Source organism: Apium graveolens, chromosome 11, assembly GCF_009905375.1.
Source record: "Apium graveolens cultivar Ventura chromosome 11, ASM990537v1, whole genome shotgun sequence".
Taxonomy (NCBI): domain Eukaryota; kingdom Viridiplantae; phylum Streptophyta; class Magnoliopsida; order Apiales; family Apiaceae; genus Apium; species Apium graveolens.
Window position 1 is genome coordinate 200,088,191 of NC_133657.1, and position 14,663 is coordinate 200,102,853.

The 14,663-nt window shown below is 35.7% G+C and overlaps 1 long non-coding RNA gene across 3 annotated transcripts; it reads right to left on the bottom strand.

The window, feature by feature from the left end:
* Positions 1 to 10,424: 10,424 nt before the first annotated feature.
* Positions 10,425 to 12,982, bottom strand: LOC141695120 (uncharacterized). 3 transcript variants are annotated; one of them, XR_012564297.1, is made up of 7 exons: positions 12,713 to 12,982; positions 12,342 to 12,408; positions 11,784 to 11,938; positions 11,466 to 11,697; positions 11,113 to 11,211; positions 10,770 to 10,846; positions 10,425 to 10,689 (listed from the first exon to the last, which is right to left on the bottom strand). It is a non-coding gene; the product is annotated as an uncharacterized LOC141695120 (long non-coding RNA). The 3 variants fall into 3 exon arrangements; XR_012564296.1 differs by having other exon boundaries at positions 12,342 to 12,976; XR_012564298.1 differs by having other exon boundaries at positions 11,470 to 11,697; positions 12,342 to 12,975.
* Between the last annotated feature and the right edge of the window lie 1,681 nt (positions 12,983 to 14,663).

Here is a 14,663-nt window from a genome sequence, read left to right on the forward strand (position 1 = left end):
ACCCATTTCAAGCTACTTACTTCACCTCAATTTATTTATGAATTTCACGAAGAAAATGACTTAAATCAAAACATGAAAGTTTTAGTCCTCATATCAAGGATCAACCTCCAACAATTAGTTTTAGAAAATTACATCAAGAAAATGTCTAAAACATGACTCGGACTTTCCATTTTCTACCCCACAAATTCATACAGAAATGCATATCAGATATTATCATGACTTGTTTTTCAGAGTCGGTACCCTTATGGGCTTGAATCCTCCTAAGTCCCCTACTTCGATGGCTACCAGATATAGATGAAATGTTTCACCTTGAATCTCTATCTGTTTGGTGTAATTACACTCCATAGATGATGACAAGTCAAAAGGCTATGATGTAGATCTACAACTTTGAGACGTTATGGTCGTGTCTCGATCCTATTCGTCGAATGCTTTAAGGAATAATCCTTTCCTCCAATTGCGACCTCACAATTGCATTCGCTTAGATGGGCATCTCCAAAGATGTACTGTCAACATCTTGTCTTACGATTTGACCCCATTCAGAGTTTATAAATCCTGACACAGTATTTGGTCCGATAAAGTTTATCAAATTCTAATCCAAAATTGTTTCCATCAGAGGTTATTAAAACTCTTGCTAACTAGCAGTTCAAGTACCTCTTAAGGTTTACAAAGATTAGACTCAGATACATAAGTATCTAAATATATATGGTAGAGGTACTACCAATTCATCCTTACAACTTGTTATTAACACATTGAATACACTTCGAGGGATCTCCTCTTAGGTGTATTGGTTTCCCGCTGTGGATGAATCATGATGGGTTATCAGTCTCATCCCCAACCTCGACTTAAGGAATACAACATGCTCAAGCCCCTTAGTCAGCGGATCATATATATTATCTTGAGTTCGTATGAACTCTATAGCAATAATCCTATCAGACACAAGACCCCTTATAGACTTTAGTCTAACTTGGATATGTCTCTTTATCTTAACATTATACTTCACACATCTGATCTTGTCGATAGTTGTACGGCTATCACAATGAACAAAAATGGCAGGAAGCGGTTTGCTTACAACAGGTAACATAGACATAAGCCCATATAACCATTAAGCCTCCATCCCCGTGGCATCAATTGCATACAACTCATCCTCAAAAGTAGACCGAGTAATCAAAGTCTGTCTAGAAGACTTCCAGGACACTACTCCACCCACAAGGGTAAACACATATCCAGTGACTTCATTGGAGCCGAATTTCTTAGCTATCCAAGTTGCATCATTGTACCCTTCAAAACCCCTTGGAAATCTCCGGTAATGTAAGCCAAGGGAAATAGTTCCCTTTAAATATCTAATAACTCTATCCAGTGCCTCCCAATGAGTCTTGTTTGGACATCTTGTATATCTAGCTAACTTAGACACAAAATAAAAAATATCTGGTCTAGTCACATTAGCAAGATATTGCGAACTCCCAATGTTAGGCCCTTAATCAACTGTAGAGGGGGGGGGGGTAAATACAGTTAATACAATCAATTCGATAAAGCTTCAACAGAATCAATAATTTTTATATTATCTGATAAAAACTTATTACACATGTACTCTCTCGAAAGGATGAACAATTATCCTTGAGAGCTGCTAGCGGAAGATATAATAATGTCGCAATGCATATAGCATGAACCTAATATGTGCTTTATATAGAGCACAACTACACAATGTATAAGGAATCATATTCTATTAACAACAAAGAAACCTAATACATTGATTCTGAGATAAAGTCCTTCACCGCCTTGAGTTCCTGTTTCCTTTTCCTTATCGAAGATCAACTGATATGACAAATATTGATTACATCATCCGTTGACATCATCATCCGTTGATATCATTATCCATTGATATCATCGTCCGTTGATATCATCATCCGTTGATATCATCATCATCCGTTGATATATAAGTTCTGATGTGAACTTCTGATAGTTTCTTCTTGATATCATCAATTGCCCCTAATAGTCTCCCCTAACTTGTTCATTATGGAAATATGGACAAGTTCCAATTGATAATGTCAAAACTATCTAAATGCAGGAATCAAGTATGCATATTCAATCTTGCTTCAGTGAATATCAGACTTTACTCTTCTTTATGAAATGCTTGTTTAACTTGAGCAATGTCAGAGGTTAATTCCAGTTCTTCAGCTTAGAAAGCTCCATAAATCTTCCTTCTCTGGTGAGCTTGGCTGATTTCTTCTTCTTCACATTTTTCTTCAGTATCATAAGCTTGAGCTACTGTATAGTTTGGATCTATCAATGTTTGAGATTTATATTCCTTAGATACTGATTTCTTCTTTGCAACAAATTTGGCTTTGGGCTTTGAAATCTTTGACTTCTCCCCTATGTTCTCTTTTCCTTTAAGCTTCTTGTCAGCAATTTCAATAACTTATGATCTAAGAGTTCTTTCATCTTCTGCCTGACTGATTTTCCTTATAACTACACCTCTGGTTGGTTTGTTAGAAGGATCATCTTCATAAAGTACTTGAGAAATAACTGCAATATCAGCATTTGATGTCTTCATAGAATTCTTGAAGTCTTCCTCCATTTTCCTTAGCTGTTCAAGATTAACTCCAGGATTTTCTTTTGTAAATATTTTTCTACTCACCACAGAGTCAAATAATTGAATCTTTCAATCCTTGCAGAATAAAGTTGTCTTTCTTCCTTTTACTTTCAGAGTTTGAAGATATTGACTTGCTTCAGCATCAGCCTCTATCTCCATAATACATTGGTCTTCATTAGCAGCAGTTGTGACTTGTGAAGATTTTTGCATTTTTGTAGTCACGGTCAATACTTCTACTCTTCTTTCATTCCTCTTACTCTTTCTACCTTGTATAGATTGAAATCTAGTGATTGCTTTTGATGGACCACTAATTCCAACTACCTCTTCACCTCTTCTCCTTTCAATATCCTTCTGTCCCCCTTATTACCTCCATCAGGATTTTCATCATCAGTATTTGTCAATGACAACTGTTTGCATTTAGATTTAACAATATTTTCCCCTTTTTGGCATCATCACCAAGCAGTAGAGAAAGAATTAGCTCCATTGAATTCTGTACTTCTGTAAGTTGATCAGACATTTGAGCATGTTTGGCTTCCAATCTAGCTTGACTGGCTTCAAGTGCAGTTTTCCTGACAACTATTGATGAAATTTGTTTCTGAATTTTCTGATGAGTAAGCATCTTTGAAGCAATCAATGATTCTTTGATCTGATTAATTTGAGTAGTTGTTGCTTCTTGAGTTGTGTGTAAGGATCTGATAACTAAAGTTGATGCTTTCAGATGATTCAGCATATCAGGATTCTTGATCTTCTGTTCTGTTGTTTCTAGATGTGCAACAACCTGTGTTCTGGAAATGGGATATGTATCATCTTTCCAATGAGCATTCCAGAGATTATCAAAATAATCATGCTTCTTCTTAGCATCTAACTCTTTCATTTTATGTCGTCTCACATGCATAGGCATATCTTCAGGGAAGAAAAGATCATCCTCAGGATTTATAATAGCATTAGAGATTTTAGCTTCTTCACCATCATTAGATTCTTCAATAGCAACTGGATTTTGCACTAATTGCTGAACTTCATCACCAACTTCAGCATGTAGAATAGATTTAGAAATTTGTGCAGTAGATGATCCAGTAGCTTCAGAAGCTTCCACACCTTCAGCAGTTAACTCCACATCTTCAAGTATTGTAGATAAATGAACTGGAGCTTCGAGAATAACTTCCAGAAATTCAGTTCCTGTAGAATGTTGTGGTGATTCTGAAATGGATGAAATTTTATGAATGGATTTTTGTGCTACTACATCTTCATCAACAACAGGGATTTTCTCAGGTGATGGTAAAGTAGAGTAAATGGGTTGTTTCTCAACAAAAACAGAGATTGTCTTATGTGGTTGAACAGTAGAATGTATGGACTACAAGAAAGTATCAGTACTTAAACTTGCAGGGAGATTAATAGCCCTTGGTACATCAAGTTTACTTTAGGTTCAACAGACTATTGTTCAACATCTGTTTCTTTAGTACTCTGAGCACCTGCAAATATATAGTAAATAAAACTTAATCTCTCTATTCTTTTAAAGTAGTCTCACTACTCCTCACACCACACATCTCATGACATTTAATAGTCAGAGCTTCCTCACAAGGATTACTAAATCCTATCTCTCATCTTCCTCTCCTTTTGCCAGGAAGGATCCTGCCTCTCTTAAATTCTGTTTTTCTCTCAATCTTTTCACACATCTCACAGAAAAAGCTCAGAAAGATTGCCCTACAGAAATAAGAGGTGACTAAAGAAGGGTGATCTGTGGCCATACAACTAGATGTAGTCCTTAAATAAGGTCTAGAAGTAATCATACCAACATGACATATATTATGAAACAATAAATGCTAAAAAGATTGAATCAGTATTTAGAATAAATGCTGGTAAAATAAGAACAATATTTATACCTTGTGAATCTGAAGATGCAGATTCCGTGCGAACATTCAGTTGTGGTACTGATAAAATATCAATAGACAGTTGAGACAGATGAATTCTGTCTTCAGCATCTATAAAAAGAGTCACTACAACAGGAGTAAGGCTTACATTGCAACTTTGATGCAATGGTTCTTGTGTAGCTGGAGAATTAGGAGTTGCTGGATGACTTTGAAAACCAGGTTCTTATGTACTTTTCTCCACAATTGTAGTAATAGACTCCTAAGCAGTTTCAATCAGAGGCTCTTGTTCTTCAATATCTGCGGCACCACTTTGAGGTACAGGTTCTTGTGGGATTGGATCAGGAGATGTAGCTGTTGTACCCCTTTGAGATACAGGTTCTTGTATGCTTGATCCAGGAAAAAATCCTTTCCCTTGCAGCCTCTTGACACTAGCTTCTACTTTCTCATGAGAGACTTCCCTCGCTCTCTTGTGATATTGCGTGACTGGAGTTTCAGACAGTTCTACAAGCGCCTTTGCAGTAGACTGGATGTCAGAATTTGGATTTGATGCACTTGGTGTCTCCTCGGCTATTTCCTCTTTAATCTGGAGCAAGTGCTGATTGTAATAGGCTTTGACCAATCTTCTTTTCTTTGGTCTGGGATTTGCACCAGTATCAGCAGCTGTGTTTTTTCAGTTGATGGAACAACTGGTCTTGGAGATGAATCAGATGAAAAGTTTGGAAATCTGGAAGATAAGGTAGCATTGTACTCATCTGAATCTGATTCTAATCCATCAAGTACGAGTTTCCTCTTTACAATTTCTGAAGGTTTTGAAGAATGAGGAACTTGAGATGCTTCATCTTTTGACTTAGCTATAGCAGGATTTGTAGCTCTCTTAGCCAATTCTTTCTTTCTTTTTACAACAAGTGTCTTTTGGGAGACACCTGAGGTGGCTTCTGTTTGAGATTGTTCTGGTGGATGAGTTTGTGTTTGGATTTGTATTTGAGTTATTGTGATGGGGTGAGCTACAGGGGGTTTCCAATGGTGATTTCCTGCAGCTTAGCACTTTGGCTGTTAAGAAAACCATAAGTCTTAGAAAGCCTTGCTAAAAGCAAGTTTCTTGCAACTAGTGGTAACCTCAAAGGAACTAGATGCAACCGCTTTTCATCTTGTGAAATTAAGTCGGAAAAACATTTTTTGTCAACTTAAACACTGACACTATTTGATTAGAGGGGATAGGAGTATCAGGAAAACAAGCATTGAAAATCAACTGACAGAATCTAGCATAATATACTATATTTCTATCAGCATTTATCCTATCACCAATAAAAAATAGAACTACTCTATCATAATCATAATGTGAACCATGAATTAGAGAGTACCCTATCTGCTGTGTCATAATGGGCAAAGCATCAAAATTTGAAGATTTATTATTGAATGCCTTTATGATGCAATCAAAGAAGAAATTCCATTCCTTCATTAGCACATTCCTTTTTAATTGACCAAGATTCTTCAAATTCTTGTCATAGCCAATCTCAGTAAAGAATCTCCTCATCTCAATATTACCTATCGGTCTTGTGTAGGAGGTATGAGTAGGCAACTGTAATGCATCCCTTACGGTTTGAGGAGTTACAATCCTTGTTGTATTGTCAAATTCAAATACAAGGCTTGGAGATCCATTAGCTCCTCCATCATCAAATACCCCATTCCTCTAGATAGCAAGCACCTAGTCATCAGAGATTGTGGGTGGAGCTGTGAGAGCAAACCCAATCTCGCTGGATCTAAGAAAGTCCTGAAAAATATGAAAATCAATTTTCACACTATTGTTAGTCAGGATAGCTGAATAGTTATTAGTCACAAACTTTGCACCACCATAATAAAATGGCTTAGAAGCAGCAGGTGAAGTCATGGTTAATTTTTCAAGAAAGATTTACGAACAATATTTAGGGTTTCAGAGTATACAGCTTTGAGAAAGTAGCACAGAGAAAATAATGAAGATACGTAAAGTATTATCAAAAATTGATTTTATACAACACTTCTCTCCACTAATTTAGTCACAATTCAGTTTAATGGGACACGTGGCAATAAACAATTGACTTTATAAGTAATTATGTAAACGTGTGTTACTTCATGCACAGTTCCCGAGAATAAAGTTATGCATTAAACGAACGTGTTTCAAATCCTTACTCAATAGGTAAACATCTATAATCATGAAAAATTACCCATCTTTGGCTAACTTCAACCCTGTAATTACAATACTGACTAAAGCAATATCTTCATAAAAATAGTCAATCAAGGTTTGACCATTATCAGTATGCAATCACAACTATCAGGATTTATCAGTCAAAACTGGGTTGGTCAATATCAGAATTTATTAATTACTGACAAAATCCATTAGTCAAAGAAAGTTTAACCAATAACAGAGCATGTACGCATAATCAGTACTTCAACATGCAGTTTTCACATAAGATCATGAAAGATAGTTGCATGTTATCATGGTGTCAATATTTAGCACAAAAATCACTATCTAACAAGTAATGACACATAATAAGATACCATGTTTCAAATATATCAGCAGTCTTAATTATCAGAGTTTGAGAATTGTCCTGATATCATTCCCAATTCATTCACCAATCTTGTGAAAGTAGCTTCACAGAGAGGCTTGGTGTATATATCTGCTACTTGATGATCTATTGGAACAAAGAGCAATTCCACTGTACCTGCTTCCACATGTTCCCTTATGAAATGGTATCTGATGCTGACGTGTTTAGTCATTGAATGTTGCACTGGATTTCCTGTCATTGTAATAGCACTTTGATTATCACAATATATAGGAATAGAAGAATAGTCTAACCCATAATCAAGCAGTTGACTCTTCATCCATAGAATCTGAGCACAACAGCTTCCTGCAGCAATGTATTCTGCTTCTGCAGTTGATGTGGAAATTGACTTTTGTTTCTTGCTATACCAAGAAACCAATATGCCACAAAGAAATTGGCAGCTTCCAGAAGTGCTTTTCCTATCTATTTTACATCCTGCAAAATCAGCATCTGAATATCCAATTAGCTTAAAGTCTAAATCTCTAGGATACCATAATCCCAGATTCATGGCGCCTTTGAGATACTTAAAAATTCTCTTCACATCTAATAGATGGGTTCTCTATGATCAGCTTGGAACCTTGCACAGAGACAGGTAGCATACATGATATCAGGTCTACTAGCAGTCAAATATAGGAGTGAGCCAATCATACCTCTATAGTTATTTATATCTACTGAAGAACCAGTATTTAAATCTAACTTGGTTGCAATGGCCATGGGAGTTGATGCAATTGAGCAGTCTTGCATTCCAAATCTTTTGAGTAAATTCCTGGTGTATTTGGATTGATTTATGAAGATCCCTTCATCAGTCTGTTTAACTTGTAACCCCAGAAAATAACTCAATTCTCCCATCATACTCATTTGATACCTGGACTGCATTAGCTTTGCAAATCTCTCATAGAGTTCATCATTAGTAGATCCAAAAATGATATCATCAACATATATATGTACTAATAACAAGTCCTTACCATGGTATTTATAAAAGAGAGTTTTGTCAATTATACCTCTTGGGAAACCACTTTCTAACATAAATTGAGCAAGTGTTTCATACCAGTCCCTTGGAGCTTGCTTCAATCCATAGAGTGCTTTATACAGTAAGTAGACATGATCTGGATACTTTGGATTAATGAAACCTAGAGGCTGTTCAACATAAACTTCCTCTTTAAGTTCTCCATTTAGAAATGGCCTCTTCACATCCATTTGGAACACCTTGAACTTCTTGTGAGCAGCATATGCAAGAAAGATTCTAATTGCCTCAATCCTTGCAGCTGGAGCAAATGTTTCATCATAATCAATGCCTTCTTGTTGTGAGTGACCCTTTACAACCGGTCTTTGCTTTATTCCTTGTGATAATGTCCTCACTGTCAGTTTTATTTCTGAACACCCACTTTGTGCCAACTACAGATCTACTCTTTGGTCTTGGCACAAGAGTCTAGACTTTGTTCCTTTCAAATTCATTGAGCTCCTCTTGCATTGTTGTGATCCAGTCAGCATCTTGCGGAGCTTCTTCAACCTTCTTAGGTTCAGTTTGAGATAGAAAAGAATGGTAGAGACATTCATTCTGAGTGGCTTTTCTTGTTCTTACACCACTGTCATGGTTTCCAATGATTAAGTCAGGTGTGTGTGACTTAGACCATTTTCTTGCAGATGAAAGTTGACTCCCTGAAGACGAACCTCCCCTTGATCCATGAACTCTTTGTTATTTCTTTGATTAGTACCACTATTATTTCCTGATGCTCCCCCTAAATCAGTGTTCCCATTGTTACCAGTATTTGACTCATCAGAATTTGAGAAAGATGAGTCTAATAATATTTCTACTAATGTTTCTTGAGTTGAATCACTTGTAGTAGTCTCTGGATTTGAGTCATGTTGCTCCCCCTCAACATATGCTTCAGTGTTAGAAGAATTTCCATTGTTCTGTGGAACCTCGGAGCTTTGAGTGATATCAGGATTTACTGTATCAGAGTCAGGACTTAAAAGTTCAGTATAAGGTACTTCATTTTCAAATCTCAATTTGTCATGGTCATCTTCATCTTCTAGACTTGTTATCTTCTTGTCATCGAAAGATACATGTATGGATTCCATGACGTTCTTGTTCTCATATTGTAAACTCTGAAGGCTTTTGTGGACAATGGATATCCCACAAAGATTCCTCCATCAGCTTTTAGATCAAACTTGGACATCTTCTCCGGATGAGTTTTAAGAACAGAACACTTACAACCAAAAATATGAAAGTACTTCAAATTCAGCTTCTTTCCCTTCACCATCTCAAATGATGTTTTTCCATGCTTGTTAATCAATGTTGCATTTTGTGTAAAGCAAATAGTTTGCACAGCCTCAACCCAGAAGTAGGTAGGCAATCTTGCTTCCTCTAGCATGGTTCTTGCAGCTTCTATTAGAGTTATATTCTTTCTTTCAACAACTACATTTTGTTGTGGAGTTCCAGGAGCAGAATACTCTTGTTTTATCCCCTTGAGTTTGTAGAACTCTTCCATAGAGCTATTCTTAAATTCAGTTCCATTATCACTTCTGATGATCTTCACTTTGTATGTTGATCCTTTTTCCAGCTCCCTCACATGATCAAGAAGAATGGATGGAAATTCATCCTTGGTGTGCAGAAAATACACCCATGTGTATCTTGTATATTCATCAACAATTACGAGTGCATACCTCTTCTTGGCAATTGACATAACATTCACTGGACCAAAGAGATCAATATGAAGTAGATGATATGGTTCAAGAATGGAGAATTCAATTTTACTCTTGAAAGATATTTTCCTTTGCTTGGTTTTCTGGCATAAATCACATAAGCCATCAGGAGTAAACACTGTATTGGGAAATCCTCTCACAAGATCTTTTCTCACAAGTTCATTGATATTGTTGAAGTTGAGGTGAGAAAGTCTTTTATGCCAGTTCCAGCTATCTTCCATAGATGCTCTACTCAGTAGAAAAACTTCTGAATCATCAATACTTGTAGAGACCCTGGCTTCATATAAAATACCATCACTACGCCATAGATGGCCTGATGTAATGCATTTCTACTGTTACAATAGACCAGAAAAGCATTACAATAGACCTATTGTAACAGTATGGGGCGTTGCACTTGCGAGCATTACATCAGACCCTTATTGTAACACTTTATCTACCTATTATAACAAGACTAAGAGTATTACAATAGGCCCCTAATGTAATATTGCACTACTAATTGTAACATTTTATAGATGTTGCATTAGGTTTGAATTATTTTGCAGAAGTGGGACCCACATGTAGGACCCACATAATCTAATGTAACACTGTTTGCGTAATGTAACACTAGTCTGTTTTTATTGTGCAATAGTAGATTTCATTAATGTAAGGGTATAATATATAAAAAAAAATTACACCAGAATAAGTACAAAAGTTAATTTTATAAAATTTGAGATACATTCTCTATTTAGACAACAATAACAGTCACAAATATGATATATTATACAACAATTCCAATAGCATTATAACCAAACTTATTAACTACATTTCCATAACATTCTCAAAATTGATAATATATTTATGTTACATTCTGCTTCTTTCCTAATGCCATGCCACCAGATCTACAAAGAACAGGTTAATTGGAGCCCGCTTCTCAAGATTGGGAGTGATTTTTGCAATACGTAGCAACCTAAAGAAAAGAAAAGAGAATGCTGTAAAAGATAAATCTACAGGTAAAAAAAAACTATAAAAAAATGGTTGATTAATTACCACGTCCTAAGAGTTGTGAATCTTTAGGCCTGAGCCTGACTCCATTTTAAATGGTATATGCACAAGCCAATAAGATTCTGCGATAACAGAACCAGTAATTTATTTTATATACAATCATATATATGTATAAACATTTTAAAAGGTGATGAATAATATTATCCCCATACAAACACAAGCACTCCCCCAACAAGAAAAACAGAGAACACATTTTAATATATATCCACACAAGTTTACAAAGATTAGGTGGTCTCCTGAGATTCTAGTAACTCTCAAGCAGTTGCATACTTCAGTTATTTTTTACATGTGATGATATAGACACAAAACAATTCTAACCGATCCTTACCTTTCCTCCACTAGATGACACAATTTCAAGGAAGAAAGATATCAACAGTAGACCAGAAACAATTCGCATGCCCCAGATTCGCTGCTGAATATGTGGTACCTGAAAAATTGATTATCCATAATTGTTAATAATTTTTTTGTCCCGATAATACCATTTCCAATCTACAGAATATTAGCACAGACATGGTGATCACCAATGTAGGTACCAACAGCCAATCCCTAGCAGCTAGCATTACGCTATCCAGTGCATAAAAATGAATGTAAAATTGTTTGGTAACTTAAACAACAATGCATTTTCTGTTCTGCTACGTTATAAAAAATATGCCTTCATATCAGATAGTAAAATTGACATACATGCCTTCTCGATTAGAGGGACCTCTGCCTCAAGCTGCTTTACACGAACTATAAGACCATGGCCCCTGGTCGCTGTTGCCATCACTTCTTCATGTAAATCGTGGAATATCTCAGCAGCGAATATGTGGCATGCAAATAATGTACAGAGTGAGTTGGCGGTGTGATGTATACTTGTCATTAACATCTCTCAAAGATCTATGTGACATATTAAGTTGCAAAGGCTAATCTATCTCTGGCAATTGAAGGACATAGAAGTTAAAATAATTCAAACAGAGTACATAATATCTATTTTTTAAAGATAAACTATAAGCTAACTACCTTCAAGATAGCGGAAAAACACAGAATCATTCAGAACTCATAGCATATGATAATCACTTCCAACAGCTAGAAAGTTGCCACAAGGGGACCATGAAATGCTTATTATAAGCCCAGTTCACTTTCATAGTCTTGATACTTTTACAGACAGCTCCTTTCTGGGAAATGGAACAGAACTTGTAACAATCATACTGTTTATAAGCATCACCAACAGATTCCATAAAAACTATATCACACGCATATTGTGCAGACTACAGATCTATGCACCAGCTTTTTCTTATTCAGTTTTTCTTATGAGTTGATAAGCTAAAACAAGCAGAGCATGGTCCTTAATATGATCCAACTTCCAAAGAGAAGATTAGAAAGAGCAAGTCTAAGAGGATAAACACTGGCTAATGAGCATCATAATACTTCTAGTTTTTAGATATCTATAACAATCTCTACTAACACGTCAAACCTTCGTACTGACTTTAACCTTCGTACTGGCTTAAGTCATCACCAATAGAGCTGGGACGACCGGTAAAGTAATTGCCAACAATAAATTAGACATTGGATATTTACCAATATGTGTGTATATACCACTTCGTCGAAGCAACAGTTAAAGCCCCAATATATAAAATCGTAATCCCTGCAAAATCATAAAAAGTTTAAAAATTAGTGGTCATATCTTTGATGAATTTCAATTGCTTCCAAAAAAAACCAATTCACTCAATCACTCAAAAGACACTTAATTAGTAACCAACACAAACATCCAACTCAAATACCCAACTTAAGTAAACATAAAAACAAAAAAGGCTAATTAAATACAATACCCTAATTAGTCAAATACAAAGAAATTAGTAATCGAAGCGGAGAGAAAAATAGGCTAAGAAGTTCAAAGCCGTAAATATCACCTCAAATTATACAAAAAATCAAGAATGAGAAAACATAACCGGAGTGAGGAAGATGAGTTTGTAATCATTGTTGTAGTCAGTCCTGGGGAGATGGAGCAAGTGTAGATGCCGGAACTATTTAATCTTGATGGAGGAGCCGGTCTTGTTTGGACACCGTGTTTGGGGAGAGAGAGTTTGAGAGAGGGGGCTTGCTAGAGATTTGACCTAGCAAATCATGTTACATAGTATATTGCTAGAGATTCTTTTTCATTTGTGTACAAAAAGCTCTAATATTTGAATTGCATTACATAGTGCATGGCTTGCACCAGTCATTGCAATCTTGCCATCAGACTTACTGATAATTTCACAATGCTCCTCATAAAAATTGACATGATAACCTATGTCACATATTTGACTCACACTTGAGTCCTGCAACAAGAGCTTCATTTTCAATGATAACATTTCCAATTTTGATTTTGCCATATCCCAAGATTTTTCCTAAGTTGTCATCTCCATAAGACTTGGGTCAGCCTTCTCCTCAAATTATGATAGCAGGGATTTATAACCAGTCATGTGTCCTAAGCATCCACTGTCCAAGACTAGAGCTTTCCTCCTGTCACCCTGCAATCAGTAATTTGAATGAGTTAGTGTTTTTAAGGACCCAGACTTGCTTGGATCCTTTGGACTTTTTATGTTTGTTAACATATGCAACATAAGACTTTTTATCAAAGTTTATGTTAACATTCTTACTATCAGTATTTATACATGTAGAAACAGATTTTGTTTTAACTAAAGAGGGTTTCAGTTTATAATAATCATAATACAAACTGTGATACTCTTTACATGTATAAATAGAGTGCCAAACACTACCACAATGAAAACAAGGACTCTGAAGTTTATATCTAATAGTTCTATTCCTAAACTCTGATTTGGAAGGAACAACATTTATCTCTTTATTCTTCCTACAAGAATTAGCAAGATGATTAGTGTTACCACAGTTTGAACAGGTCTTTCTTGGAGCATTAGGAGGAGTTACATAATTTATGTTCTTATTAACACCTACCTTGCCATTCCTATTTTTCCTAGACCTTTTCCTCTTGTCTTTCATGTACAAGTCCTTCAGCTTTTGCTTAAGCTGTTTCTGAGTCATTGAACCATTATTTACTGATTTTGTGTGAACTTGTTCACTCTTATCAGTAATAAAATTTGATCTAGGTGTTGAGGTTGTACCTTCCTCATGGATTGACTTAACATTATTAACACCTGGATTAAACTTAATGGTGTTTATTTGAACCTTGTTCAGTTTGACCTTGCTATCAGTTCTTATTGGTTCTATTTTCTCAGTTTCTTTTCCACTTTTCTTATCAGAATTAGATCTAGCTGAATATCCTAATCCTGATCCCAAACAACCATTCTCTAAAATTTCCTGAGTTGACTTTCCTGAGTTAGTCCAAAATTTAATAACTTCTCTTTCTTTAGCTAACTCCTTATCTAAATAAGCATGTTTTTCTAAAAAAATTTCTTTAACATAAAAACATTATCTCCTTCTTTTTGAATTTCTAGCATGGAAAGCAACTCAATTTCTAGGTGATCATTCCTTTTCTTTAACTCAAAGTTTTCACTTTTGATCCTATTATTCTCTAAGGTTTGATCCCTAACTAACATGCAGAGTCTTAAGAAATAATCTTAATTCATAGATATCATCAGTATCAAAAGCAAGAATAGTCTGAGGTACCTTTAATTCACCATTGTCAGCCTCAACATCAGCATCTCTTCTTTGAGATCAAAGCTTGTTTCTTCTCAATCATGGGTTTTCTGTAGTCAGCTGCAAAGTGTCAAATTCCATCACAGTTGTAACATGTCTCTTTTGACTTGTCAGGTTTTCCATATCTTGATTCCTTCCAATCAGTATTTCTTCTGTTGTTTCTCTTATCAGAGTTTGAGGAACTGGAACCTTTTCTGGAAAAACTCCTCCCTTTCTTGAAGTTCTTGTAGACCATCTTCTTGAAAC